Source organism: Orcinus orca, chromosome 7, assembly GCF_937001465.1.
Source record: "Orcinus orca chromosome 7, mOrcOrc1.1, whole genome shotgun sequence".
Lineage (NCBI taxonomy): Eukaryota > Metazoa > Chordata > Mammalia > Artiodactyla > Delphinidae > Orcinus > Orcinus orca.
In genome coordinates, this window is record NC_064565.1 from 23,879,253 (window position 1) to 23,905,214 (window position 25,962).

The 25,962-nt window shown below is 40.3% G+C and overlaps 1 long non-coding RNA gene across 2 annotated transcripts in view; it reads left to right on the forward strand.

Moving 5' to 3' along the window:
* Positions 1-316: 316 nt before the first annotated feature.
* LOC125965058 (uncharacterized) overlaps positions 317-25,962 on the forward strand; it is a 36,256-nt gene continuing 10,610 nt past the window's right edge. For both annotated transcript variants that reach the window (XR_007478541.1, XR_007478542.1), the window contains exons 1-2: positions 317-412; positions 25,710-25,817. This is a non-coding gene — a long non-coding RNA (uncharacterized LOC125965058). The remainder of the gene's footprint in view (positions 413-25,709; positions 25,818-25,962) is intronic.

Sequence of the window (25,962 nt, forward strand, 5' to 3'; positions counted from 1 at the left end):
AATATCATATGATAAATGCCTATAAAACTGACTTAATCCATTTAAACAGGATAATGATTTTTAAAGGAAACATAATAGAAATATAACAACAAAACGCTTACCACTAAAGGCTGTGTGTGGAACAACCTGAATAAATGTTCCGTTTTTAAAATATTGAAAGATGTATTCAGTACAAATATCAACAAAAATGAAAAATAATAAGGGCAGCGGAATGCTGAAATGTTCTCTCTTTATCATTAAAGTGGCAGAAAATCATGTATTAGTAGGCACTGGGGGCAGAGGATGCCTGATATTATATCTTTTTCATATTTGTGCAGTTGTTTCAACAAGTAACGTAAAGACAAAATGGAAAAACGAGGTTTGTGCCTGAGATCATGTTGATGCGAAACTAGGGGTGGCCACCTTGTTCCAGGTGAGTTAAGTTTACCTGGCAGGTAGACCGCAGAGCTCCTGAGAAGCCAGGGCTGAAATTCTTCTGCTGGGTGCCCCTTAGGTTCTGTGACTTGATTGATTGAGAGTCATGTTGGGGGAAAGACCTGATCGCAGGAAATGGGTGGAAATAGAGTGATTTGGGGAGCAGCTAACGACATTCATCACAGCTAACGGCCTGAATGAATTTTAAAGAAACAGGAAAACAAATGCTTCTTATGGAATCAGAGAATGTGAGGGTTGAACAATCCCACAAAATGAGAAACACCCGTCCCATTTTCCAGATGAGAAAACAGAGACCCAGCAAGGTGATATCCCTCACCCAAGTTGCACCCATCTCTCCTCCCCACTACATGCTTCATGAAAGCTGGACTCTTCCTATCTTGATCACTGCTGAATGCCAAAAAGGGCCAGGCATCTAGCAGCTGCTCCAAAAATTTTGGTTGACTGTAGGAACAATGCTAGTTCTTTCTTTCTCACGCTTATTCAGGATTATGCCAAGAAATCACCAGGTTGCAATGTAATTCGATAAATGTAAATATTGAGTTTTGTTGTGATGAGGGCTTAGGCTTTGAAGGTAACAGACTTGTTTCAGACCCTGGTTCTGCCACTCAGTAGCTGTTTGGCTTTGGGAAAATTACTAAACCTCTCTGAGCTTATTTCCTCCTTTGTAAAAGTGGGGATAAAACTATCTGAGCCAGCAGAGCACCTGCCTCAGGGATGTGCACTAAGTTTTGGTCTTTCTCACTCTCCCACTCCTTCTCTGTATTCTTCCCAGAGAACATGTACAGAAGGATATAGTACTTTTTTAAAAAATTTATTTTTGGCTGCATTTGTCTTCGTTGCTGCGCATGGGCTTTCTCTAGTTGCAGCGAGGGGGGCTACTCTTTGTTGCGGTGCGCGGGCTTCTCATTGCGGTGGCTTCTCCTGCTGCGCTTGTTGTGGAGCACAGGCTCTAGGCGCTCGGGCTTCAGTAGTTGTGGCCTGCAGGCTCAGTAGTTGTGGTGCATGGGCTTAGCTGATCCGTGGCATATGGGATCTTCCCTGACCAGGGCTCGAACCCATGTCCTCTGCATTGGCAGGCAGATTCTTAACCACTGCGCCACCAGGGATGTCTGATATAGTACTTTTTAAAAAGGCGTTTTAATTTATTTCAGAAAATATACGTTTTTCTTGTAGAAAAGGTTATTCCACTATAGAAACATAAACACACAAAACCACTACAAATGCAGTATTCTATGGGTTAGATATTATCAGTCACATTTTTTAAGTAACTGGGCAAATGACAAAGCACTAGCAACTGGGGAGTAAGAAGACTCAAATCTGGGGTGCCCCCGCACCCCAATTTCAAAAGCAGGGTGTGTTTTTCAAATCCATATTTCATCTGGTCTTTGTTTCTCATCCATCCTCTGTGTCTGCCTTTCTCAAGAAGGCTCAGATCCTCCACTTTCACACCATCCCGGCTGGCTGTGCCCCAGCTCCCGCCCTGGAACCTCGGCATGCCTGGGTGTGCCTGCTCTCCCTGTGCCTCACCAGCTTTGCTAGGGAGCTGCTGTATCGTGCACTGCTAGCTGTACCCCAGAGTGCCTAGACCCTTCTGGTACATGAGGTACATCCTCATCACCATGTGTGCACGCCCATCCTCTAAGCCAGGCCTGGGGGTGACTACAGTGTGCGTTCAGCTATGTGAGCTGCTGGGATCAAAGTGAAGTTCCCAACTTTTGAAGTTGCAGGCTTGAGGGGCACACAGTGATTTAAAGTCGGGTCACCTGACTTAAAGGGGGGGCTGATTGATTTAAAGCCACGACAGCTGACTTAAAGCCTGTGTCCCTCAGCTGCAGGACGAGACCAACTTTGGGGGTGCACGGGTTCGCTCCAAGCCAGCACTGCTGTTCAGGAAGAGCTTCCAGTAGCGCCTTAGTGCAGGAGGACTTGGTGAGTTGTCTTGCCCCTGCCCTCAGAGGGGGGCCACCTGCTCTTCTGGAGGAGAATCAGGGAGGGGGAAGTGCAGAGTCCCAGCTGGAGTTGCAGCACCCCTTGTCTGATGGCAGGCAAGGAGGGGCGGGGCTGTGTGGTGTCCTGGGGCTGGACTCACCAGGTCGACTCAGCCTCTCAGCCTCCTAACCTCCCCACACACACCCCACAAGAGTTTCCAATAATATGTAATTGCGCCTTAGGTTCTAGGTCTTCAAACTCATACCCAGGCTCCCAGGTCCCTTGATTCAGCCAATTCCTCTGTGCTCTTTCTTCTATTAGATACAGTCCCAGAGGGAGGGGCTGGGGGATGGGACTGGAGGGAACCCGGCAGCACTGGCCTCAGCTGACTAAAGAGATCTGGAGCCTGCGCTCTCACATATGTGCGAGGACCCTTAAGGCGGAATCGAGGGGGCCAGTTAGAGGCAGTCCTTGTTGCCTCAAGTGAGTATGGATCACCGTCCGGTAGGGAGCACGCTGACCCCTGGGAAGTACTGTTAGGAGGATGTGTTCCTCCCTCGGCTTCAAGGACGTGGGTGGACTTCAGGACTCCAGTTCCCCTCCAGGCCTCCAGGTCCGACTGCACCCCAGCGGCCTTGCAGACCTGGCTTCCTGTCCCAGAACTTTCCAGGCTCCAGGAAGAATGCAGACTGCAGAGATGGTGCCTGAGGGCTCCCGCTTAAGAAGTGCTGTCCCTGGAGACCCAACAGTGGAGGGAGGAAGGGTGAAGGGAGTAGGGGGGTGGGGTAGGGAGGGGTTGCTGCCCTGGGAGACGTTGAGAGAGAAATATCGCCCCCCACAACCCCTGCCCCCTGCAACTGACCCATTTATACCATAGGATCTCAGGGCCTTTTAGTCAGAGATGCCTCTGCTTCTTTACTCCTGTGTTCAAAACTATGCAAAACCAACTCTTCATCCTCTTGCTCCCTTGCCAGGACTTTTAAAGCACTGTTGTTTTGAAGCACTCGTTCCCTAAACTGCAGTTTGGAGCTGTCCCAGCTATTTAAAAGTTTTCTCCTTAAACTGAGACTAAATCCTACTCTTTTGGAGAAACGACCTTCACTTCAGAGGAGTTAGTCTTTTCTGCCAATTCCTTCCTTCTACTGCCCTCTTAAGAACCCCTGTGCACAAAGAGCTTGGTGATTTATTTTTTGCTTCATGTCAAAAAAATAAATAAAACTTCTCCATGCACCTCAGAAAGCTTTCCTGGGACATAGGTGTTTCAAAACCATGACAGTGTTTTGCAGTTAGTATACACTGGGTAGACTGCCTAGCAATCCCTCCAAGAGCCAGAGGTGAGCAACACCTTTACTTATTTGATTGGATGCCCTTCAGATTTAGGAAGGTCGCATTCTTATGCCCCAGCAGATAAGACAGAGCCCTGGATGGCTGTGGCTGTGATTATATAACTTCTGATGATTTTATTTCCCTTACTGAGCTGCTGCTTCTAGGTTAAATTCATTTTATTATCTGTCTATTTTTAAAGAAAGAGTGAAAACGTCACTCTAATAAGTCAGGGGTCTGAGCTCAGGGTTGGTCAAAGGTACTCACAGGGAGGAAGGTGGATAAAAATAGATGGGTAAAATAGGAGGGTTGGCAAGTACAGCCAGGACACCTGTGTTCATCGTTCATACTAATAAAGGCCAGGATCTCCTCATTTATCTCTGGTGGGAAGTTCTGATGGTGTCACAGGATCAAACTTAAATCATATTCAAACTAGGAGATATCCCCTGAGCATAAAAGGAAGTATCCACCCCTCACAGGAGTCGCTGCTGAGGAATAAAGACGCAGACGTAGAGACTGGACTTGGGGACACTGGGAGGGGGAAGGGTAAGCTGGGGCGAAGTGAGAGAGTGGCATGGAAATATATAACTACCAAATGTAAAATCGATAGCCAGTGGGAAGCAGCTGCATATAGCAAGGGAGATCAGCTCGGTGCTTTGTGAGCACCTAGGGGGTGGGAGGGAGACACAAGAGGGAGGAGATATGGGGACATATGTATACGAATAGCTGATTCACTTTGTTATACAGCAGAAGCTAACACAACATGGTAAAGCAATTATACTCCAATAAAGATGTTATCAACAACAACGAAAAAAACTAAGTCAGCCACGCCAACGGAGACATTGTATGTGTTTACAGTTCAAGAAATCCAGAAGACAATCCTTTACTCTGTATGCAATGAATCGTCCATTCGAAAAGAAAAAAACTTTCTAAAATGTTGTTTTTCCATTTATTGTTCAGAACATCATTTTTATACCTCTGCATTTCTTACTATTCAAAGCCAAGTCACGTGAGTTACAGGGAAGCAGCTGATTGATTTAAAGTTGGGTCATGTGCTTTAAAAACCAGTGGCAGCTGATTGATTTAAATCCAGTCACATGCCATGAGGAGGGGGTGCTAAAACTGCTTCTTCATCTCTGGCTCAGAGTATCGTATTTACCTTGGTTTTTCTTATGATTTAGAAAACTTGAGCTGTCTCCCCTTGGAATCATCAGGAGAAAAATACAGTATTTCTGGTTCATTCTTGAAAACAGCTTCTCACGGTTAAGGTGTATTGACTAAAAGATCTTCCTTCTTCAAGAGATTCCAGACCTCTGTAGGACACTTCATTGTAATTGGAGAAAAAAGAAGAATGAAAGCAGGCCAGCAGCTGCAGAGGGCAAGGCAGCCCCCAGGACTAGGGAAGGAGGAGGAGGAAGGGCTGAGAGTTGCCATTAGAGAAGACAGCCTCCAGAGGGCGCTGAAGCACCGGCAGAGCCCACCTGCACTCCCACTTTGGCACTCCAGGATCACAGTTGGGTTTGGAGATGGGGTTGCTGTAACCCCAAGGAGGTGAGCAGAGAGGAGGAGTTGATTACCGGTCTCCTCTGACTCTCTGGCCCAAATAGCCTGGCTTCACAGGGGGGACAGAGTTTTGCTTTCAGCAACTGATGGGGCACTTCCAGGCTGGTGGGGTTGCCCAGTGGCCCGACAGCCTGACAGGCTGACTGCGGTGTGACCGCCCTTTGTTTCTCCAGAATCTGTACATCAGGAGGTGCATGGCTGTGGGAGCCCATTCACCGCCCTCCCCCCAAGGGGGATGGCACCTTCCCTGGCTGTACCCTATGATCACCAGGTACTTGAAATGAATGCAAATTTTTTGACTTCAAGGAAGAGCTCACATAACCCCTTCTGCCTCATAATGTGTGGGATTTACTATAATGGAAGGACATTATAAAGAACAGGTAGAAAACTCACCTGTTGGTCTCCATGTAGGAGTTTATTTTGCATGAATCCCTCCTACATGAGTAGATAGCAGAGGTTTATTTTTGTTCCTGTGTGTGTAGTTGTGGCAGAGGATGTAGGTATGGTGATTTGAAGCCCTGAAAGAAATATTCTCAGAACTCTCAAGACTTCTCTTGATTGGAACCGAAAGGACCTGGAAAAGGAGGAAAAGAAAAGGAAGGGGGAGAAAGAATGACTGTTTCTCAGTAAATTCACCTTCTTAGTTGATTGTTCTCTCTTCTCATTTCTTTTAACTTCTATGTATGTCTAATGGAATAATGTATAAAGGCTGATTTTTATGCTTTAAAAGATTTTACATCGCAAAGAGACTAGAAGTGGCTAACAGAACTTATTCAACGTTGACAGAACTTATTCAAATCAATTTTAGATAGAGTCTTTGATATTAAATTTCTACACTAAAATTGGTTAATCCAAGTTTTCTCTCTTTTTGAGTGAATATTTGTAACATATTTTTGTAGATAATAATTTACCCTAGATATACAAAATTATGAGAATGGGTAACATTTATTACCACTTAAATGATTTCTTTTAAATGAATAGATTGTACACTTTAAATGCCAATGTTATTTCTTACATGTTGTTTTTTATTTTCTTGATTTCCAAAACTTGTGTTTATTTAATTGATTTCTATCTAATAATCTCCTCTTTATTGTTTCTTACTTTATATTTTATTGATCTATACTTAATTTACATTATTATATCAGTTTCAGAGGTACAACATAGTGATTCATAAATGTTTAGGTTGTTCTCCATTTATACTTATTATAAAAGAGTGGCTCTATTCCCCATGCTATACAGTACGTCACTGTAGATTATTGGTTTTATACATAGTGGATTCTTCCTCAGAATCTCCTACCACTATTTTGCTCCTCCACCCTGTCTCTCCCTGCTGGTAACCACTAGTCTGTTCTTTAATCTTGAGTCTGTTTTGTTGTTGTTATTGTTGTATTCAGTTGTTTAGATGCCACGTGTAAATGATATCATACCAGGCTTATTTTCTCTGTGACTTACTTTACTAAGCATGATACCCTCCAAGTCCATCCATGTTCTTGCAAATGGCAAAATTTAATTTTTTTTGAAGTCATCATAATAAAACTTCTTTTATCCAGTAACATATTGACGAACATTTAGTTTGACTCTATATCTTGGCTCTGGCAAATAACAGTGTTTTGAACTTTGGGGTGCAGTTATTTCTTTTGAAATAGTGTTTTTGTTTCTTCTGATACACCCGAGAGTGAAATTGCTGGATATTACGGTAGTTCTGTTTTTAGTTTTTTGTGGAACCTCCATTCTGCTTTCCACAGTAGCTGCACTAATTCACATTCACATCAAGAGTGTACAAGAGTTTCCCTTTCTCCACATCCTCACTAACCTTTGTTATTTGTGACCTTTTTGATGACAGCCATTCAGACAAGAGTGAGGTGATATATCTCACAGTTCTGATTTGCATTTTACTGTCAATTAGCCTTGTTCAGCATCTTTGTGAGTTCTGGCTGTCTATCTGTATTTTTTCCTTGGGAAACATCTATTTAGGTCTTCTCACTTTTTTAAAAAAGATTTTGGGTGTTTATTTGATACTGAGTTGTATGTGCTGTTTCTATATTTTAGATATTAACCCTTGATTGGTCCTCTTTTTGTGTTAACTTCTTATCATGTGCCAATACTTTTGCTCTTTCAGCATGTTATCTTTTCATATTGTCTTTGGTTTCCTTTGCTGTGCAAAATCTTTTAAGTTTAGTGAAGTCCCATTTGTTTATTTTTGGCTTTGTTTCATTTGCCTTAGTAGACTGAAACTAAAACTGTTGCTATCATTTATGTTGAAGAATGTTCTGTATTTTCCTCTAGGGGTTTTATGGTTTCTGTCTTACATTTAGGTCTTTATTCACTTTTGAGTTTATTTTATATATGGTGTGCTAAAATATTGTAATTTTATTCTTTTCCATGTAGCTGACCCGTTTTCCCAGTACCACTTATTGAAGAGACAGTTTTTTCTCCATATTGCCTGCTTTATCATAAATCAATTAAATATAAGTGTGTGGGTTTGTTTCTGAGATCTCTATTCTATTCCAGTGATCTTTATGTCTGTTTTTGCTCCAGTACTATTCCCTTTGATTACTGTAGCTTTGTAGCATAGTCTGAAGTCAAGGTGCGTGATGCCTCCAGCTCTGTTCTTTCTCAAGATTGTTTTGGCTATTTAGGGTCTTTGTGCTTCTATACAAATTTTAAAATTACTTTTTCAAGTTCTGTGAAAAAGCTTTGGTATTCTGATAGGGATTGCATTAAATCTGTAGATTGTCTTTGGTAGTATGGTTATTTTAACAGTATTAATTCTTTCAGTCCATGCACCTGCTATATTTTCCCATCTTTTTCTGTTGCCTTCAATTTCTTTCACCAATGGCTGATAGATTTCTGAGTACATGTCTTTTACCTGCTTAGGTGTGTTTGTTCCTAGGTATCTTATTCTTTTTGGTGTGATTGCATATGGTATTGTTTTCTTAATTTTTCTTTCTGACAGCTTTGAGTTTTGGTTTTTCTTCTTCTTCTAATTCCTTCAGGTGTAATGTTAGGTTGTTTAGTTGATATTTTTCTTGTTTCCTAAGAATAAGCTTGTATCACTATAACTTCCCCCTGTGAACTGCATTGGCTGTGTCCTATAGGTTTTGGATCATTGTGTGTTCATTTTTATTTCTCTCTGGGTATTTTTAGAATCCCTAATTAATTTCTTCAGTGTTCCTTTTTTCCCCTTTTATTCCCTTCATCTGTGATGTGAGGACTATCTTTAATATTATGTTTGGATTTCTTTCATTTTGTGTGTGTGTGTGTGTGAGAGAGAGAGAGATTATTTTAAGTTGCTGAGCTCTTAATTTCAAATGGACATTAACAACCCTGCATTTTTACTCTCCTCCCCCACAGTTACTGAATTTGACCTTATATTTTACATCCACTTGTTTTGTGTGTCCCTTAACTTCTTATTATGAATATAGGTGATTTTATTAATGTTTTCTTTCATCCTTCCCATTAGCTGTGTACATGGTTGATTTACTACCTTTATTGAATATTTGCCTTAACCAATGAGCTTTTTCCTTTAGTAAGTTTCCTTTCGTAATGATTATGATTCAGTCGTGGCCTTTTCTTTTTCACTGAGAATAGCCCCTTTAAGATTTCCCATAAAGCTGGTTTGGCGATGCTGAACTCTTAGTTTTGCTTTAGAAAGTTTAGATCTCTCCATCAAATCTGAAGGAGAGCCTTTCTGGGTAGAGTATTTTTGGTTATAGGATTTTCCCTTTCATGACTTTAAATATACCACGCCACTCCCTTCTGGCATGCAGAGTTTATCCTGAAAAGTCCGCTGATAACTTTATGCAAGTTCCCATGTTCGTAACTTGTTGCTTTTCCTTTGCTCCTTTTAATAGTGTCTTTTTATCTTTATTTCTTTGCCATTTTAATTGCAATGAGTCTTGGTGTGGTCCTCTTTGGGTTGATCCTGTTTTGGCCTTACTGTGTTTACTGCACATGGATGTCTGTTTTCTTTCCCAGGTTATGGAAGTTTTCAGTTCTTATGTCTTCAGGTATGTTCTACACTGCTTTCTCTTTCCTTTTTCCTTCTGGGACCAGTATAATGCAAATATTAGTACACTTGATGTTGTTTCACAAGTCTGTTCAACTTTCCTCGTTTCATTTTATTCTGTAGTTTTACTGTTCATCTTCAGTGATTGCCAGTACTCTGTCCTTTAGTTTTCTGATCCATTCCTCTGTATCATTGAGTCTACAGTAGTTTCCTTTTAGTGTAATTTTCATTTCATTTATTGTATTCTCATCTCTGTTTGGTTGTTCTTAGGAGTCAAACTCTTTTAAAAAATTCTGACTTCTTGCTCTGGTCGTCCATTCTTCTCCTGAGTTCTTTGATCATCTTTATAGTCATTACCTTGAACTCTTTGTTGAGGAGATTGGCTATCTCCACTTCACTTAGATCTTCTTCTGAGTTCTTATCTTGTTCCTTCATTTGGATCGTGTTTCTGTGTCACCTCATTTTTCTTAACTTGCTGTTTTTATTGCTATGTATGTAGTAGGTTTGTTACATTTCCTGACTGTGGAGAAGTGGCCTTTTGTAGGAGAGGTCCAATGTGTCCCAGTAGCCCACAGTCCCCTGGTCACCAGAACTATATGTTCTAGGTGTACCCCCTATGTGGGCTGCTTGGGCTCTTCTGTTGTGGTGGGCTGACTACTGGGGGTGGTCTGGTAGGCTTGGCTGCCCTCAGACTGCATGTTTGCCAGGCTCTGCCTTGTATGGAGGCTGTCTGTGCTGCTTGGTGAGGCTAAATCTTAAGGCAGCTGGCTGCACAACTCTGGGGCACACCAAATCTAGTGCTGGTTCATTTATGGGTAGAGTTGCAGTCCAGGTGATATCAGGGCTAGTGCCCAGTCACTGGTCCTGGGGCTATGCTGGCTACTGGGAGGAAGACACAGGTCCTGAGCTCTGGCTGCAGGGCCCAGGAGTCGCAGAGTTGGTGTTGGATCACTGTCCCTGACACAGCTATCTGCAGGGTCTGGGGTATCCCTAATCTTGTGTTGGCATTCTGATGGGCAGGGTCAGGACCCAGCTGAGTCCATGGCTGCTTCTGGCCTGCAGGTGAGTGTTCTGGTCACACAGGTGCTGGGCTGTGGTATTCCTGGAGCTGGTGTGTGCCTGTTGGTGTATGAGGCTGATCCCACTGCTAGAGCAGGTTTGCTGTTGGGTAGGTCCAAGCTCCATCCAGTCCCTGTGCAGTAATCACCCGCTGACGGTGAGGCTGATTCCAAGGACAGAGCAGGCTCACTTGTCAGAGTGGCCAGGGATTCTGAGACTGGTGCCTGCCCACTGGTGGGTGGAGTTGGGATCCAGGGTCTCTGTGTGAGGGGTCCTGGGGCTCTTGGATCTAGTGCCTGTGCACTGACATGTGGAGGCTGGTCCTGGGGCTTCTGGTGGCTGGACCATGTCCAGGGGCAGCTGTGCATTGAGAGGGTCTGAAGGCACCTGTTGGCTGGTGGGTGTGGCTGTGCCCCTGCTCAGCTGCTTGGACTGAAGCCCCCTGGTGCTTGTGTCTATAGTCTGGTGGAAATTGGTGGGGCTCAGTCCTGAGGCTGATAAGCTAGAGGGAGGATTCCGAAATTATGCTTGCTGGTACCAGTGGCCACAAGGTAGAAGGAGCTCCCCCAAATGGCTGCTGCCAGTGTCTGTGTCCCTGAGGCTGTGCTGTAGTTGCCTCTTGCCTCTCTGGGAGATTCTCCAAGATCAGGAGGTAGGTGTGACCCAGGATCCTTTCAAATTCCTGCTTGTGTTCTGATTCTCGGATCATGTGGGATTTTGTGAGCATCTATTTAGAGTGGAATCTCTATTTCCCGCAACCCTCTGGCTCTCTGGAAAATAAGCACTACTGGTCTTCAAAGCCCAACTTTCTAGGAACTCTTCTTCCCAGCAGAGGATCCCTGGGCTTGGGAGCCTGCTGTTCTGTTCATACCCCTTGCTACCCGGGAGCACCTCAGAAATTGTAATTATTCTCCCATTTGTGGGCCACGCACGTGGTGGTATGGGTCTTGAGTATATTGAGACTTTTCGCCTTCCTTCCTGTCTTGTCGTGGTACCTTCCTTATGTCTTTAGCTGTAAAACATCTTTTATGGTAGGTCCCGGCCTTTTTCATCAATTGCTGTTCTGTAAATATTTGTGACTCTGGTGTGCCCATGAGAGGCATCAAGCTCTGGGTCTCTGAATGCTACCATCTAGGACCATCTCTCCACTTCATTCTTAAATCATATTATTTAACTCTTCTTAGTATCTTATTTGATTTGTGGCAGTTTGAAATTTATTTCACTCATGTTCACTTCGCCTGTTTTAAAAAATTAAATGTTTCATTCATTCATTTTGAAATGGAGATAGTGACCTGTGAGTTTCCATACCTCAAAAATCAAGGATAGGACAAAAGCCTTTTCTACCTGTGTTCCCCTCGGACTCTGCTCCCCACCCCAGCCTGGGGATTAACCTCTTGCACCCACGCTCACCTTCTGTTTTGGGACCGCTAACCATCATTCCATCTGTATGTGTGTTGACAAGGTGAACTATAGTCTTTCCAGTTTTTGTTTTATGGTTTTTTGTTTATCGAACAGTCCTTCTATGAATATACATTTACTGGTCTGCTGAAGTTCATATATAAACCTGTCAAGCACATTACCAGAATTGGAATTGCTTGTATATACACTTTGATAAATTTTAGAGACAATGGTAGAACAGAAGTAAGTTGTATTTCACATCCCACCATATTCTCACACCATGAAAACCCTTCCCTTTTTAATATATTTGTGTGTAGTTTATCTTTATGCCCATACTGCATTTCCCAGAGATGGGTAAGTGTTATGTTTCTTGCTAAAAATTTACTGTATTGTTCAGTCAGGTTTTTAGTGGTTTTAGCATGATCACATTTCCCTGAACTCGCAAATACAAGATCTTCTTTCACACTGTCTTTTACTCCCTACTCATTTATATTGCCCTACTAATTCTCAGTCCTGGTCTTTCTTTATGTTCTTCATCAACCTGGATAGGTTATACTATTTTCTCCCTTATTCAAGACCAATAGAATAGAATAGAGCACCCACAAATAAACCCTGATATATGGCCAAATGATTTTTGACAAGTTGCCAAGACTTTTCAAAGTAGGAAGGATAGTATATTCAACAAATGGTGCTGAGACGTCTTGTTGTCAACATGCAAAAGAAGGAAGATGGACCCTTACCTAACATCAGAGGCAAAAATTAATGAAAATGTATTAAGAAACTAAATATATGGCCTAATAAAATAAAAAGTCTTTGAAGAAGACACACGACCAGAGCTTCATGACATTGGAGTTGGCAGTGTTTCCTCAATATGAAACGAAGGAATAACAAAGGCACAGCTAACAAAAAAATAAACAATTTGCAGTACATAATTTTTTAAAAAACATGTGTTTCAAAGAAATGGAAACAGAGTAAAATGGCAACCCACAAGATGGGAGAAAATATTTGAAAGCCATGTATCTGACAAGAGATTTCTATTCAGAATATACAGAGAACTCCTACAACTCAACAAAAAGCAAACACCCTGATTCAAAAATCGATAAAAGACTTGAATAGATGGTTCTTCAAAAATATGTACAAATGACTAAGCACTTGAATAGATGCTCCGTATCACTAAATGCATGTTTATATATTTGGGTGCATGCATACACACACAAGCACACACACATACACAAGCAGAAAACAAGTATTGGTGAGGATGTGAGGGAGTTGGAAGCATTGTGCTATGTCAGTGGGAATGTAGAATGATACAGCTGCTTTGCAAAAGAGTATGGCAAGTTTTCAGATATTGAAAAATAGAATTACTACATGATCCAGGAATTGTACTATGAGGTATACCCAAAGGAATTGAAATCAGGGTCCTAAAGAAATATTTGTACTCCAATGTTTATAGCAGTAATAATCACAATAGCTAAAATATGAAAGGAACCTAAGTGTTCATCCACTAGTTCCTGGATAAGCAAAGTGTGGTATACCCATATAATACAGTATTATTCAGTCTTAAGAAGGAAAAGATCTAGGAATATGCTACAACATGGAGGGATCTTGAGGAAATTTAGCTACCAAAAATGCCATTTTTGTGACGTTTAATGAGTCATAACAATAGAACTACTTATTTCAATTATATGGGGTACTTAGTATAGTCAAAACCATAGAAATTGAGAGGGTAATGATGCTTTACAGGTGGTTATGGAACAAAAAGGAAAGTTATATTTAAAGGATACTGAGTTACAGTTTTAAAAGATAGAAAAGAATTAGAAAGTAAATGGTGATATTGGTTGCCCAATAATATGAATGTATTTAATATCACTGAACGGTGTACTTTATAATAATAAACATGTTATATTTTATGTTATTTGATTTTATCGACATAAAAAATTGAGAAAGAATGTAATATCAGGAAGGGGAGTGGCCTGGGATAGAGCAGAGAGTAGTCAGAAGGGTGAGACACTGGATATTTTGAAGAAGAGGTGAGAGTCTTCATTGGCCAGAAGAGACTTTATAAAAAAATTAAAAATTACTCTGAGGGTGTATTAAATAGATATCTATGGGTGTACTCCTATCTCCCGTGAGTTATCTTAAAGAGTCTTTAATAAAGTCCAAAAGGTTTGCTGAGGCTTTTTTAAAACCTAGATTCCGTATGAGATAATTAGGGGCTGGTACTTAAGTCTATGTCTAGGTTGAGATTTTGGAGGGAAGATGAACCTGAGAACAGTGGAGGTCCAGAGAGTGTAAGTACGTGGAAATTAGAAAAAAAATAATACAGGGACTTAGGAAAACTTTGGACTCTGAAGGTCATGGATTACTGAGTCAGACCTGAGGTTTCTAAGGAGTTATATACGCCGTTGCTCTTTGGATTACTTGTTGATAAAGATAAGTGGAAAAACTAGAGTCATTTCCAAGTGTAGGTAAGATATATGAGAGGATGGAGGTGGACAGTAGGGAGGCCCAGAGAAAAGTGGGAAGGTCATATTGGGCCACGATGGTGGTAATATCCCGCAGAACAGATGGTAGGGCAGACTATGGATTCATCTTTCTTATTTCGGCTCCCCACCTTATCCTTAATAATTCTTTGGGAATATTTCATTGCTCTGTGATGCAGGTACAGAATTCGAGTGAGGAGCCTACACCCTCAGTGTCCAGCTGTCTGAGTCCTCAGTGTGCTTCAAATGATGGAGAACTATTGCTTCTTTATGAGAAGAGTTAGTACCTCGTAGCTAAGCTTAAGCTGCAGCTTATGCAATATTGATTCCATTTTATATATACTGTTGTCATGGAGGTTCCTCCTCCTCTTTCCTTGACCATTATGAAATGAATCTATATTTCTCAATATTTGGGTATATCAGATAAATACATTAAGTAAAGGAATCTTATATATTGCTCCCTGCATAGTTTGCTCTTTCTTGTTTCTCTCTTACCTTTAGTAAATTAGGACAGGGAGAGACCTTGAAATGTTCTAATCAGGAGAGATTAGAACATCATATTTCTAGACAGGTTGGTTGGACAGAGCAGGGGTCCCAGTGAGAATCAAAGCTTCTGTTTCTACTTGGAAGTGTACCTGCATAGGGTAGATGGCTCCAGGAAACATCCTAGAATGTTCCAGTGTCCCTGCGGGAGATCATTAAGAGAGGCAGGATCTGGTACCAGATCAGTGTACTATGACATGTGTGTCAGTCATCTGATGTGAGATTCTCAGAACCAATCCCATATGGTAGGGCTGCCTGCAGAGTGATGCAGACCCTGTGAAAGCCTCTGGTTGCATGTTAAAGATGAAGCTCTGATTTCAGGGAGAATTTTCTTACCTGACTGAATGTCACCCTTCTGTGGGGATGAGATTCTGTGCTTTTCCTCTCTTGATGACCACTGACTGAAAATCATTAGAGGATCATGTCTAGAAAGCATTCTTTATTTAATTTCTTAAAGAAGCAAACATAGAAAACTTTCAAATTGAGGATCAAGGGGAATGACATCAGTGAAAATGTCAGAGTAGGGAGCTCTGGCTTGTGTCCATACCCAGAAACACTGACATACGTCGTAAAACCTGTCAAAATGATCTTATCAACACATGTAAGTTTTCTTTTCTTTTTGTCATGTAGATTTATCTTCATTGAAACTTTACTTGCTGCAGGATGTGGAGAATAAACAGGGAAGTAGAAACTGTTTCCTGATGAGAGAATCACTAAGTCACATTAGCTGTTTTGAGCTAGGTCTTACTCACCATGACCGTAATTAAACAAACAAACAAAACACTTTGTTTTTTTTGTAAGTCAGTTCCGACATTTCATAGTTAAAGACAAGGTAACAGATCCAGACTTAGATTTACCAGAATTGAGTATAATTTTGATTGTACCTGTGTTGAATATAAGAGCATGACCTGCTACAAAACTTCATTATACTTATTGCCACAGCTGACAAATTCCCTTTTTCCTCTCCTGATATGTTGCATGTAAGGAATGCATAGGTCACTAACCCCAGCTGGTCACAGGTAAACTCTGCCACATGGATTACTGCATGTTTTCCTGTTGAAAGACCCTACATTCTCGAGTATCATGCCTGCAGAGTATCTGGGCTCTTCTTTTTTCTGGATAAAGGTTAGATAATCACCTAATTTTATGAGAAATATACAAATTGTATTTGCGTATTCTTCAGGTTTTTATTTATCCATTCTCTTTCAAGTCCTAAGTGCAAATATTAAAGTGATTTCCAAGAGGGTGGTAAATAAGACAGCTACGTCTATGCTCCAAAGTTAGCAATAAAGCATAATACAACTGTAAATGCATTATTGTGTGATTAATTTGTAGATACTTATGTAAATGTAATTTTAGTAATGCTTTGTGGAGAGCTTCAGAATGTAGGTGTTAGAAAAAAAAGAAGGAGTTCCTGAAACAATCAGGGAATTATAGAGAAGTGTTTGTGTCTATAATTATCTATCTGAAATAATGCATTTTCTCAGAAATAAACTAGGTATAAAATTGTAGGAAAAACTACATGAAATGAAACAACATGTGAGATGGCCATACAAGAAAAAGAATATTCTCAGAGAATAATGAACAGTGTGGAGTTCAGCAGAAGGGTAATACAGATTCAGAGAGTAAATCTTTGGAGAGCCTAATTATGAGTTCCTCATATTTCATCTTTGGAGAGACGGTAGTCATTTGAAATATGATGTTATATGGTGACATTAACATACTCAAATACTTTCGTTTAGAATGACCACTTAGAACCAGAATAAATGAAAGGGAACACAAAATTATGTTTTTGTTGATTTTTAAAGACCTCAGGTGAGTGTTGATAATTTAAAAATACATGATATCTTGAGTAAAGTTGCCTGGAATTTGAGATCTGTAAAAAAACATTTCTTTTCTGTAATGCTGGGATGCTAATTGGACATTTTTGCAAGAAAGAGATTTCAGGATGCAAATCTCATGTCTCTAAGGTGGGAAGTCAGTTCATGGCAGAACATTCTGTTAAACCTGTGTGAGCGGAGAAATATTTCTTTGGAAGGAAGAGGTCACGAATCCGTTTTTAATAAAGTTAGTGGTTTACAGTATACAGAATGAGCAAAATGGCTACTTCTGACCTTTACGAAAAAAATAATATAGTTTTTCTGCATTTATATTATGAAGCTGATGTAAAATATCAAAAATCCTTTATTTTGAAAAACAATGTAATCGATTTGACATAATTCATATATATTGAACCTGTGGTACACACACACAATAAAATTAATTTTAAACATATTTTACATTTAAAAAATATTTTCAAGTGTAGTTGATTTACAATGTTGTGGGTTTTTTAAATACATGTTTATTGGAGTATAATTGCTTTATAACATTGTGTTAGTTTCTGCTTTAAAGCAAAGTGAATCAGCTCTATGTCTACATATATTCCCCATATCCCCCGCTCTTGAGCCTCCCTCCAGCTTCCCTATCCCACCCCTCTAGGGGGACACAAAGCACCGAGCTGATCTCCCTGTGCTATGCGGCAGCTTACCACTAGCTATTTTACGTTTGGTAGTGTATATATGTCAATGCTACTCTCTCACTACGTCCCCGTCTCCCCTTGCCCCCCGTGTCCTTAAGTCCGTTCTCTACATCTGTGTCTTTATTCCTGCCCTGTCACTAGGTTCGTCAGTACCATTTTTCTAGATTCCATATATATGTGTTCGTGTACAGTATTTGTTTTTCTCTTTCTGACTTACTTCGCTCTGTGTGACAGACTCTAGGTCCAACCACCTCACTACAAATAACTCAATTTTGTTCCTTTTTATGGCTGAGTAATACTCCTTGTATATATGTGCCACATCTTCTTTATATATTCAACTGTCGATGGACATTTAGGTTGCTTCTCTGTCCTGGCTATTGTAAATAGTGCTACAGTGAACATTGTGGTACATGTATCTTTTTGAATTATGGTTTTCTCAGGGTATATGCCCAGTAGTGCGATTGCTGTGTCATATGGTAGTTCTATTTGTAGATTTTAAGGAACCCCCATACTGTTCTCCATAGTGGTTGTGTCAGTTTACATTCCCTTCAACAGTGCAGGAGGGTTCCCTTTTCTCCACACCCCCTCCAGCATTTGTTAATTGTAGGTTTTTTTAATGATGGCCATTCTGATCAGTGTGAAGTGGTACCTCATTGTAATTTGGATTTGCATTTCTCTAATAATTAGTGATGATGAGCATCTTTTCATGTGCCTATTGGCTATCTGTATGTCTTCTTTGGAGAAATGTTTATTTAGGTTTTCTACCCATTTTTCCATTGAGTTATTTGTTATTTTGTTATTGAGTTGTATGAGCTGTTTGTATATTTTGGAAATTAAGCCCTTGTCAGTCTCATCATTTGCTAATATTTTCTCCCAGTCCATAGGTTGTATTTTCATTTTGATTATGGTTTCCTTTGCTCTGCAAATCTTATAAGTTTGATTGGCTCCTGTTTCTTTTTTGCTTTTACAGTAAGTCCCCTACATATGAACAAGTTCTGTTCCAAGAGTACATTTCTAAGTCCAATTTGTTTGTAAGTCCAACAAAGTTAGCCTAGGTACCCAACTTACACAGTCGGCTATATGTTACTGTACCGTAGTAGGTTCATAATACTCTTCAAACAAACAATACATAAAAAACAAACACAAAAACAAAGAAATCATTTTTAATCTTACAGTACAGTAGCTTGAAAAGTACAGTAATACAGTACAACAGCTGGGATACTCGGGCTGGCTCGAGGGAACAGGCGAGAAAAGTTGCTGATTGGAGGAGGGAGAGGACATGGGAGATGGTAGAGGTGAAGGATTATCAGCAGTAGGAGACAGAGGGCAAGCTGCAATTTCACTCATGCCTGACACTGATGGCACAGGTTCTGGTTCCTTGCTGGATTTAATTCTATCTACCCTCTTGAAAAAATGATCCATTGATGTCTGGGTCGTAACTCTTTTTTTCTCATCATAGATGACAAGGTAGCACTGGATTTCATTCTGAATGGCTGCTGCAACTTTGGGTACAATTCTAGGTTCGGGTCCTTTACCTCAAAAACTAACAGTGCCTCCTCAAATAAAGAAAATCCCCTTACCATTTTCTGTGTTGTGAATCTCTTCAGTTCTTCAGTTACTTCTTCTTCTTCCTCCTGTCCCTCTTCATCCTTTCTCTGGGCCTCCAATTCCATCACGTCTTCATTAGTAAGCTCCTCATGTTGCACAGCAAGGAGTTCAATGAAATGGTCCTCTTGCAGATTTAACTCCAGCTTCTCGCTGAGGATCACTGTGTTGGGGAAGACCTCTTCGGACTTCTCATCTACCTTCTCAAATCCATAAAAATCATGAACAAACTGTGGGCAAGGTTCTTCCAAGCCCCATTCATGGTGACTGCCATACCCTCACACCAAGCAGTGTCAATGTTTTTTATGGCCTTGTAGATGTTATAGTTCTTCCAAAATTGTCCCTAGGTTGTTCCTGATTTGTCACTTACCTTTACTGCCTGACAAAAAGTGTGACATAAATAATATTTCTTGAAAGTCGCTCTAACTCCCTGGTCCGTAGGTTGCATGAGCAACATAGTATTCGGTGGCAGATGCACTACTTTGAAGTTGGGATGAAAGTCATCCTTGAATGGGGTGTGATCCAGAGCATTGTCGAGCAGCAAAAGAATGTTTTGATGTCATGTCAAAACATGACATGTCATGTTTTGCATATAGTGTCAATTTTACCTCTTCCCTTTCAATTTGGTTAGAATTTATTTCTTTTTGTTGTCTGACTGTTGTGGCTAGGACTTGCAATGCTATGTTGAAGAGAAGAGGTGAGAGTGGGCATCCTGTCTTTTTCCAGATTTTAGCAGGAAGGCGTTCAGCTTATGAAAATTGAGTATTATATTGGCTGTGGGTTTGCCATAAATAGCTTTTATTATGTTGAGATATGTTTCCTCTATACCCCCTTTGGTAAGTGTTTTTATCATGAATGGCTGTTGAAGTTTTTCAAATGCTTTTTCGGCATCTATTGAGATGATCATTTGTTTTTTGTTTTTCCTTTGTTGATGGGGTGTATCACGTTGATTGATTTGCATATGTTGAAACAACTTTGTGACTCTGGGGTGAATCAAATTTGCTCATGGTGTATGATCTTGTTATGTGTTGTCAGATTCAGTTTTCTAATATTCTGTTGAGAATTTTTGCATCTATATTTATCAAAGATATTGGCCTGTACTTTTCTTTTTTGGTAGTGTCTTTCTCTGTGTTTTTTTTTAAGTCTTTATTGAATTTGTTACAATATTGCTTCTGTTTTATGTTTTGGATTCTTGTTTGTGAGGTATATAGGATCTTAGCTCCCCGACCAGGGATTGAACCCACACCCCCTGCACTGGAAGGTGAAATCTTAACTGCTGGACTGCCAGAAAAGTCCCCATCTTTTTTTGTTTGTTTGTTTGCTTGCTTTTTAATAAATTAATTTATTTATTTATTTTTGGCTGCATTGGGTGTTCATTGCTGTGCACAGTCTTTCTCTAGTTGCGGCGAGCGAGGGCTACTCTTCGTTGTGGTGCATGGGCTTCTCATTTTGGTGGCTTCTCTTGTTGAAGAGCATGGGCTCTAGGCACATGGGCTTCAGAAGTTGTGGCTCTCAGGCTCAGTATTTGTGGCTCCTGACCTCAAGAGCATGGGCTCAGTAGTTGTGGTGCACAGGCTTCGTTGCTAACCAGCATATGGGATCTTCACAGACCAGGGCTCGAACACGTGTATTCTGCATTGGCAGGCAGATTCTTAACCACTGTGCCATCAGGGAAGTCCCCCCCCCCAATATGGTTTTGATAGCAGGGTAATGGTGACTTCATAGAATGTCTTTGGAAGTATTCCTTACTCTTCAATCTTTTGGAAGAGTTTGAGAAGAATCAGTGTAAGTTCTCCTTTGTATATTTGGTAGAATTTGCCTGTGAAACCATCTGATCCCGGACTTTTGTTGGTAGGGAGTTTTTTAAAATTACAGATTCTGTTTCACTTTTAGTGATCAGTCTGTTCAAGTTATCTGTTTCTTCTTGATTCAGTTTTTGTCGGCTGTAAAAAAACAACATACATTTTGAGATTATGTTAGCACCTAAATATTTGTCATGTATTAGACCACAAGAAAGCAAAGAAAAAAGTATTAAAATATTTTTTATCTAGAAAAAGTATTGAAATATTATTTAAGAAATTGGGATAATAATAATTATAATAATGACAAACTGTTCTGAACTTAAAGACTACTTTATCTAAGATGCATACTATATACTAATTGTTTTATTGTTTTTAAATCCATTGAATGTATTCTTCTTTTCAATTTAATTCTTTTATTTTACCTGTATATTGTTAAAAACAATTTAGTTGCACATAATATAAAAAATTACACTTTAACAGGAGATATTAATCCATTTACATTTAGTATAGTACTAAAATACTTAGGTTTAGAGTTACCATGTTATTGTGTGCTCTCTTTTATTTATTTATTTTTTAAAATGATTTAATTTTGGTTTTTTGAATAAATTATTTATTTATCTACTTTTAATGTCTTTATTGGAGTATAATTGCTTTACAACGGTGTGTTAGTTTCTGTTTTATAATAAAGTGAATCAGCTATACATATACAAATATCCTCATATCTCCTCCCTCTTGCGTCTCCCTCCCACCCTCCCTGGCCCATATCTGTAGGTGGTGACAAAGCACTAAGCTGATCTCCCTGTGCTATGCGGCTGTTTCCCACTAGCTATCTATTTTACATTTGGTAGTGTATATAAGTCCATGCCACTCTCTCACTTCATCGCAGCTTACCCTTCCCCCTCCCCATGTCCTCAAGTCCATTCTCTACATCTGCGTCTTTATTCCTGTCCTGCCCCTAGGTTCTTCACAACCATTTTCTTTTCATTTTTTTTAGATTCCATAGATATGTGTTAGCATACAGTATTTGTTTTTCTCTTTCTGACTTAATTCACTCTGTATGACAGACTCTGGGTCCATCCACCTCACTACAAATAACTCAATTTAATTTCTTTTTATGGCTAAGTAATGTTCCATTGTATATTGAAGATGTGCAAGATCTTCTTTATCCATTCATCAGTTGATGGACACTTAGGTGGCTTCCATGTCTGGGCTATCGTAAATAGAGCTGCAATGAACATTGTGGAACATGACTCTTTTTGAATTATGTTTTCTCAACATATATGCCCAGTAGCGGGATTGCTGGGTCATATGGTAGTTCTATTTTTAGATTTCAGGGAACCTCCATACTGTTCTCCATAGTGGCTGTATCAATATACATTCCCACCAACAGTGCAAGAGGGTTCCCTTTTCTCCACACCTCTGCAGCATTTAGAGTTTGTAGATTTTTTTTGATGATGGCAATTCTTATCTGTGTAAGATGATATCTCATTGTAGTTTTGATTTGCATTTCTCTAATGATTTGTGATGTTGAGCATTCTTTCATGCGTTTGTTGGCAATCTGTATATCTTCTTTGGAGAAACGTCTATTTAGTTCTTCTGCCCATTTATGGATTGAGTTGGTTTTTTTTTTTTTGATATTGAGCTGCATAAGCTGCTTGTAAAGTTTGGGGATTAATCCTTTGTCAGTTGCTTCATTGGCAAATACTTTCTCCTATTCTGAGTGTTGTCTTTTTGTCTTGTTTATGTTTTCCTTTTGCTGTGCAAAAGCTTTTAAGTTTCATTAGGTCCCATGTTTTTATTTTTGTTTTTCTTTCCATTTCTCTAGGAGGTGAGTCAAAAAGGATCTTGCTGTGATTGATGTCATAGAGTTTTCTGCTTATGTTTTCCTCTAAGACTTTTATAGTGTCTGGCCTTACATTTAGGTTTTAGTCTATTCTGTGTTTATATTTGTGTATGGTGTTACGGCACCTTCTAATTTCATTCTTTTTGTAGCTGCCCAGTTTTCCCAGTACCACTTATTGAAGAGGCTGTCTTTTCTCCATTGTACATTCTTGTCTCCTTTATCAAAAATAAGGTGACCGGGCTTCCCTGGTGGCGCAAGTGGTTGGGAGTCCGCCTGCCGATGCAGGGGACGCGGGTTCGTGCCCCGGTCTGGGAAGATCCCACATGCCGCGGAGTGGCTGGGTCCGTGAGCCATGGCCGCTGAGCCTGCGCGTCCGGAGCCTGTGCTCCACAACGGGAGAGGCCACAACAGTGAGAGGCCCGCATACCACAAAAAAAAAAAATAAGGTGACCATGTGTGCGTGGGTTTATCTCTGGGCTTTCTCTTCTGTTCCATTGATCTATATTTCTGTTTTTGTGCCAGTACCATACTGTCTTGATTACTACAGCTTTGTAGTATAGTCTGAAGTCGGGGAGCCTGATTCCTCCAGCTCTGTTTTTCTTCTCAAGATTGCTCTGTCTATTCGGGGTCTTCTGTGTTTCCATACAAATTGTGAAATTTTTTGTTCTATTTCTCTGAAAAATGCCATTGATTGTTTGATAGGGATTGCATTGAATCTGTAGATTGCTTTGTGTAGTATAGTCATTTTCACAATGTTGATTCTTCCAATCCAAGAACATGGTATATCTCTCCAGCTTTTTGTGTCATCTTTGATTTCTTCCATCAGTGTCTTATAGTTTTCTGAGTACAGGTCTTTTGTCTCCTTAGGTACGTTTATTCCTAGGTGTTTTATTCTTTTTGTTGCAGTGGTAAGTGGGAGTGTTTCTGTAATTTCTGTTTCAAAATTTTCTTCTTTAGTGTATAGGAATGAAAGAGATATGTGTGCATCAATGTTGTATCCTGCTACTTTACCAAATTCATTGATTAGCTCTAGTAGTTTTCTGGTAGCCTCTTCAGGATTCTATATATCTAGTATCATGTCATCTGCAAACAGTGAGAGCTTAACTTCTTCTTTTCCGATTTGGATTCCTTTTATTTCTTTTTCTTCTCTGATTGCTGTGGCTAAAACTTCCAAAACTGTGTTGAATAATAGTGGTGAGAGTGGGCAACCTTGTCTTGTTCCTGATCTTGGTGGAAATGGTTTCAGATTTTCACCATTGAGAATGATGTTGGCTGTGCATTTGTCATATATGGCCTGTATTGTATTGAGGAAAGTTCCCTCTATGCCTACTTTCTGGAGGGTTCTTATCATAAATGGGTGTTTAATTTTGTCAAAAGCTTTTTGTCAAGAACATTTAATCCAGTTACATTTAAGGTAATTATCGATATGTATATTCCTATTATCATTTTCTTAATTGTTTTGGGTTTGTTATTGTAGGTATTTTCCTTCTCTTGTGTTTTCTGCCTAGAGAAGCTCCTTTAGTATTTGTTGTATAACTGGTTTGTTGGTGCTGAATTCTCTTAGCTTTTGCTTGTCTGTAAAGTTTTTAATTTCTCCTTCAAATCTGAATGAGATCCTTGCTTGGTAGAGTAATCCTGATTGTAGCTTTTTCCCTTTCATCACTTTAAATATGTCCCGCCAGTCCCTTCTGGCTTGCAGAGTTTCTGCTGAAAGATCAGCTGTTAGCCTTATGGGGATTCCCTTGTATGTTATTTGTTGTTTTTCCCTTGCTGCTTTTAATATTTTTTCTTTGTATGTAATTTTTGATAGTTTGATTAATATGTGTCTTGGCATGTTTCTCCTTGGATTTATCCTCTATGCGACTCCCTGAGTTTCCTGGACTTGATTAACTCTTTCCTTTCCCATATTAGGGAAGTTTTGAACTATAATCTCTTCAAATACTTTCTCAGTCCCTTTCTTATTCTTTTCTTCTTCTGGGACCCTATAATTCGAATGTTGTTGCATTTAATGTTGTCCCAGAGGTGTCTCAGATTGTCCTCAATTCTCTTCATTCTTTTTTCTTCATTCTGCTCTGTGATAGTTATTTCCACTATTTTATCTTCCGGGTCATTTATCCATTCTTCTGCCTCAGTTATTCTGGTATTATTTCCTTCTGGAAAATTTTTAGTTCCACTTATTGTGTTGTTCATCATTGTTTGCTCTTTCGTTCTTCTAGGTCCTTGTTAAACGTTTATTGTATTTTCTCCATTCTAGTTCCAAGATTTGGGATCATCTTTACTATCATTACTCTGAATTCTTTTTCAGGTAGACTGCCTATTTCCTCTTCATTTGTTATGTCTGGTGGGTTTTTACCTTGCTTCTTCATCTGCTGTGTGTTTCTCTGTCTTCCCATTTTGCTTAACTTACTGTGTTTGGGGCCTCCTTTTTGCAGGCTGCTGGTTCGTAGTGTCCCGTTGTTTTTGGTGTCTGCCCCCAGTGGCAAAGTTCAGTTCAGTGGGTTGCATAAGCTTCCTGGTGGAGGGGACTAGTGCCTGTGTTCTGGTGGGTTGGGCTGGATCTTGTCTTTCTGGTGGGCAGGTCCGCATCTGGTTGTGTGTTTTGGGGCATCTGTGACCTTATTATGATTTTAGGCAGCCTCTCTGAGAATGAGTGGGGCTGTGTTCCTGTCTTGCTAGTTATTTGCTGTAGGGTGTCCACCACAGGAGCTTGCTGGTCTTTGAGGGGAGCTGGGTTTTAGCATTGAGATGGAGATCTCTGGGAGAACTTTTGGCTTTTGATATTTCATGGCACCAGAGGTCTCTAGTACACCAATGTCCTGAACTTGGTTCTCCCACCTCAGAGGCACAGGCCTGACCCCTGCCTGGAGCACCAAGACCCTCCAGCCACACAGCTGGAGGTGAGAGCAAGATGTAATTTTCTCACATCTCAAAGACCACCAATGGGATTCACTGACCATTTTCTCTCCAGATGTGAAGAAAACAAAATTCAGTCTTCGGCTAGTCAGCCACTTTGGTAGCCAGCCTCCAAGATGGCCCTAATCATCCCCTTATTATCTCCCAATCTTCATGCACCAGTGTGGCCCCTCGAACTTGAAAAGGGTTGAGTGTTTAACTATTAAGACATTGCAGAAATGACAAAGTGCAGCTTCCAAAGGTGGGTCATAAAAGACATTGCAGCTTCTGATTTGTTTTCTGCTAGATCACTGATCCTGGTGTAAGCCAGCTGCCATGTCATGAGGACACTCAACCAGCCCTAAGGAGAGATCCATGTGGCAAGAAACTGAGGCCTCCAACTGCAGCCACGTTAGTAAGTCATCTCATAAGTCGAAGTATTTAATTTTATTTATTTTTGATCGTGTTGGGTCTTCGTTGCTGCACAATGCTTTCTCTAGTTGTGACAAGTGGGGTCTTTGCATCGTTGTGGTACACTGGCTTCTCCTTGCGGTGGTTTC